Source organism: Sinocyclocheilus anshuiensis, unplaced genomic scaffold (genome assembly GCF_001515605.1).
Source record: "Sinocyclocheilus anshuiensis isolate Anshui unplaced genomic scaffold, SAMN03320099.WGS_v1.1 scaffold454, whole genome shotgun sequence".
Classification (NCBI taxonomy): Eukaryota; Metazoa; Chordata; class Actinopteri; order Cypriniformes; family Cyprinidae; genus Sinocyclocheilus; species Sinocyclocheilus anshuiensis.
In genome coordinates, this window is record NW_015548217.1 from 2,504,740 (window position 1) to 2,510,428 (window position 5,689).

A 5,689-nucleotide genomic window follows, 5' to 3' on the forward strand; every position below is an offset into this window, starting at 1 on the left:
AAATCAAATCAATTTGAGCGCGATTTAAACCCGGATGATTGTAACCACTCTAAGTTCGTCTGTCTTGGGAAAACTAGCGTGTCTCCGACATAGTGATAACACTCGTTGCCTTCTCTAGTGCAGCTCAACCAGGTCTCGTCCCATTCGTCGATATTTGTGATATCACAAATCCCGGAAAATATGCGTTGTAGTCCAAGCGAGTCGTTCATTGTAGTTTTTGAAAAGTGATTTCTGTTAAATAAAATATCTCCTTTTGAAGTGGACTTTGAGCTTTGTAACTTTGCAGATATTTTTTATGCTCAAACAGCAACATTACAGACTAACTAAAGTTGAAATAGTGAAAACGCATAATAGGACCCCTTTAAGGAAAATCCTGAGCTGAAATCTTAGCATGTACACTGGAACTGCATACCACAGTTACAGTCACAATATCAATCATGTGAAAACATCTGCTTGTAGTGGGATCCATGCCAACATAACAAGCCCGGAGCTTCTTTTTGGAGTCATGAATTCATAAAGAGTCATGAAAATATTGTGAAAAAGGAGTATGTCTTTGAAACTGTCAATGAACCAGCTATCTCATCTCACAAGATGCTGTGCATTTTTGTAGGGCTGTGGCTTTTAATGAGCCGTGTCGACATTATAAGGGTTCCTTCTCTCTGAGCAAAATTTGTCATGGGATCATGTTACATTTATATTTTATTAATTAATGCAAGAAGTTCGAAGAATGGATGAATGGATGATTAAATTATACTGATTATATTAATTACATTTACATCAAATTTACATGATCCATTATTCATTTTTAAACATTTGAGTTTATTAACCATTATCTCTCTGTATTCTGTTTGTTGTCAAAAAGCTTCATTTTATTATTATTTTTTGTTCTAGCTATTTCCATCACAGCCACAGTGCTTAAAACAACAGTTTTGTAAGATGAAGTTATGTAAGCTGGCATCAAACCCACAGCTTTGCCTGGACTTATTATTCTCTGTCTCCTCTTTCATTGTTTTTATTTCGTATATATGAGCATACAAAAGGAATAAGGTCATGAAGTTTCAATGGTTGTTTTGCACAGTGGAGCGCAGGTTTTAAGTGACCCGTAAATACGTTTGTGGGTGTGTGTGACCTGTCATTAAACCGTTGCTTATTCAACTTGTCTTGATTAAACATGCAGCGCCCTCCACTATTGACACCCTTGGTAAATAACCAGCATGTGAAAAACGTGTTTATTCTATTTGTCTTTCAAGAAAAGTTGCTGAAAATTTACTCACCTTCAGGGCATCCAAGCTAGATGAGTTATCGTTTTAAATTAGCTTTAGAAGATTTTTACATCACTTGCTCACCAATGGATCCTCTGCAGTGAATGGGTGCCGTCAGAATGAGAGTCCTTAACAGCTGATAAAACACTCACAAGCTGCACATTTATAATAAATGAATCCATCATTATTACATTTTTATACTCATATCATTGCTTTCAGCTAAAATTCAAGTCCTCTATATATATATATATATATTGCTTTCTTTAGTGAAAAAGTAATCTCATCTGAATCAGAAGAGAAATATGCACAGATCAAGCGCCGTTTACCAGCAAAAACAGTTTAAAACAGTTCTACCCAGATACGTTGGTGGATTTTGATGTGAGAGGACAACTTCACTGGAGGAAGGAATTGTGGATTTTTATTATAGCTAATTTTAAGCACATTTTCATTTTTAGGGGACCTATTCCCTTAAACGAATAAATAGATAAAAACATAATGCAAAATATAAATAAGAATAAATAAATCAACATGCAAACAAATAAAAAACAAAAACAAATGTTATGTTCTTTAAAACACAGTTAGTGGTCAGTTGATATAGTTACAACCCCAATTCCAGAGAAGTTGGGACATTTTGTAAAAATGCAATAAAATCAAGAATCTGTGATTTGTTTATTCGCTTTAACTTTAAAAGCTTTAAAAGTTTTCACTGACCAACGTAAATGTATTCTGTAAATATGAACACATTTTGATTTTGATGGCTGCAACACACTCCAAAAAAGTTGGGACAGAGGCACGTTTAACACAGTCACATCAACTTTCCTTTAATTACAATGTTTCATTGTTTGGGAATTGAGGATACTAATTGTTAAAGTTTTGCAAGCAAAATTGTTGTCCAGTCTCTCTTGAAACAAGGCTTCAGATGCTCAGCAGTCTATGATTGTTGTTGTCTGATTCTCCTTTTCATGATTGGTCATACATTTTCAATAGGAGTCTGATCTGGACTGCAGGTAGGCCGGTCTAACACATTCACTCTGAGTCTACAGAAAAACGCTGGTGTAGCACATGCAGAATGAGAGCTGGCATTGTCTTGATCAAATAACCATGGACTTCCCATGAAAGACATAATCTTGAAGGCAGTATATTTCTCTGTACAACTCCAATATATGCCTCCATGTCAGTGGTACCTTCACACATACGCAAGTCACCCATGCCATTTGCACTGATGCACTCGTATACCATGACAGATGTTTGCTTTTGCATCTGTCACTGATGAAAGTCTGGATGGTCCCTTTGGTCTTTGGGACTGAGAACTCGAAATCCATTTTTTCCAGAAACAAACTCTGGCCCACAGAACCCGGCAGCATCGCTGAATAGAATTGATGTATAGCTTTCTCCTAGAGTAACAGAGTTTCAAGTTGCATTTCTTAATGCAGCAGCAGACTGTGTTAAGTGACAGCAGTTTTCTGAGGTACTCCTGAGCCCATGTGGCTATATTTAACACCGCAGCATAATCTTTTCCCTTTTATTTTACCTCTGTCCCAACTTTTTTGGAATGTGTTGCAGCCATCAAAATCAAAATTTGTTCATAATTACAAAATACATTTACGTTGGTCAGTGAAAACTTTGGAAATCTTTTCTTTGTACTAGTTTTAACAAGCCAACACAGCTTCATCACAGGGAGGGGGGGTCAGTGAGCCATTAATTGTAGCGTTAGTACTTTCTGCGATCAACCCCCTTTAAGAGCTAACCACAAGATAAAGTTAAGATACATTTTTATTGTAACTATGGACTACGTTGACGAGAGTGATGTAGAAGTTTTCACCATGAAGCTTACACTGGTGATCATGTAACGTTACCAGAGAGAAAACGGATTTCACAGTAAGAGACCTAATTTTCAGCAGTAAGAAAAAAAGTGTTTTAAAGCTTGTTGTTTTGGTAGAACATCAGTTATAGCCTATATGATATGAGAACAGTAGGGCCTGTAGATCGGGAGTACGTGTTATTTAATAAAAATATAATTATATTTTCAAAGACATCATTTTTTTTTTTTCAAACATAGTCTGTGGGGTAAAACGCCCCCAGGGGGCAAGAGCAATTAGCCGGAACAAATCACAGATTCTTGATGTTATTGCATGTTTACAAAACTTCTCTGGAATTGGGGTTGTAGTTTTCAGCCTGGCTGAACTGGTGTTTGTTTGTTTAGCTGGTCAACTAGCTGAAAATCCCTCTAAAACTTGCATAACACACCAGCATAGCCAGCTTAGTCAGGCCATGAGACCAGCTAACCAACTTTTTTTTAAGGGTAAACATATTGTCCATATATCTACAACAGTCCATCCTTTTCCGTAATTTAATCTTTTTATCCTAAAATATAACAAATACATCAATAATGTACCAATATTTTTTTTTATTAAATTGGCATTAAATTGCATTGCTTTTTCCTACTGATAATGAGTAAAATAACAGCTTTTGTATTTAAACTGTGCATAATTTTCAGATTAGGGCCCCTGAATGGTCGGCGGCTGCAGGATGTGCTCAGCTGTTCCTGCGTGACCTGAGGTAAATATGGAGAAAAAGACAGCTGGTTAATTATAGCTCTCTAATTCCTGTTATTTATGGCTCACGCAATAGCCTACTGCATACATTTCAAATGAACAATCACCTGCGATAAGAGCAGCGGAAGAATAAACCACGCGATTGTTCAGAGGCTGCTGCAGCTGGAACACGTTGTCAAAAGAAATTGTTGTCAGGAATCTGAGCAAACAATGTAGGATCTTTCATCACTTTACTGATTGCACTGATTTAGTAGAGGCGCGTGTTTACGTAGTCACATACTCAGGTCACAAGGCCGTTGCACCTGCTGCCAAAGGAATTTGGTTAAGATGTGTAGGATTACGAGAAGAGTGTGATAAGAGACGCCGGCTGTAAAGATACAAGAGGAGACAGAGGCTGAAAAGAGAGAGGGATATAGGGGAGATGGAGGCTAGACAATATGACAGTAATATGACAGTAAGATAGAACAAATGATATACTCATCACATGAGCAGAATACGCACATGGGCTTGTCAATCAAGGCAGAGTTATGTATGCAAATAGGAGATTATGAAACATACAGATTTCCTCTGTAGGGTAGAGACTGTGATGGTGCATTTTCACAGTTAGTAACACTGTAACGGGCGGATTTTAAAATTCATCTTAACCTACTTTAAGTAGCCTATTATTCATTCAGTCATTTTTCACCATGTCATGTATCGCTGCAATCTCAAAGACATCATTTTTTTTTTTTCAAACAGTCTGTGGGGTAAAACGCCCCCAGGGGGCAAGAGCAATTAGCCTACTGTAGTTATTCTGTTCTGAACATCGAATCCTTTGTTTTCCATCAAATGTATTCTAACTTTGAATAAAAATATTTGGATTTTACATTTAAAAATTACCTCAAGTTAGCATCAGCTAGTTAGCTAGCCAGTTAGCATTAGCTAACAAAATGTTTCAAATATGCTGTTGTAAATTTGTAATTCATAATTATTGATTATTCTTTTTCATTTTAAGCAAAAACTGTCTGTACTCTGATTTTGCTGTAAATGTTTAAAGGAAATTGCTTTGTCAGACTGGGGGGCATTTTACCCCACCCGTGGGGGTGTTTTGCACCATGTGGGATAAAATGCCACCTTGGTACAAATTAAATTTTTGTTAAAAATCGAATAACATGAAAACTCTGGACATATTTCATACTTTGTTTATAATTTATTTTAAAGCAAATTGTTTTTGTCAGACTGGGGGGCATTTTACCCCACCCATAGGGGAGTTTTGCCCCATAGGTGGCGTAAAACACCCCCTTGGTTAAATTTTATTTTTGTTAAAAATCTAACAACATGAAAACACTATGATAACTGTTCTGAACACATTTAACTTTTGTTTCACAGAAAAAAAAATTACACAGTCCTTAAGGGGGACGTTTCCCCCCACTCTACCATATAATGCAAATGTATAATGTAAAAATATACATTTATTACTATACAAGTTATTTATATTATTAGACTGATGTCTGGCTAAAACAGTTATTTTAACTCTTTCTCGGTATTTTTTGAAGATAGTCGGTAAAGGTTTCCCAGACTTGTGACGTCTCCTTTTCCTTTCACTATGATAACTGTTCTGAACACATTTAACTTTTGTTTCACAGGAAAAAAAATTACGCAGTCCTTAAGGGGGACGTTTCCCCCCACTCTACCATATAATGCAAATGTATAATGTAAAAATATACATTTATTACTATACAAGTTATTTATATTATTAGACTGATGTCTGGCTAAAACAGTTATTTTAACTCTTTCTCGGTATTTTTTGAAGATAGTCGGTAAAGGTTTCCCAGACTTGTGACGTCTCCTTTTCCTTTTCTTTTTCCTTTTTTTTTTTTTTTTTTTTTTTTT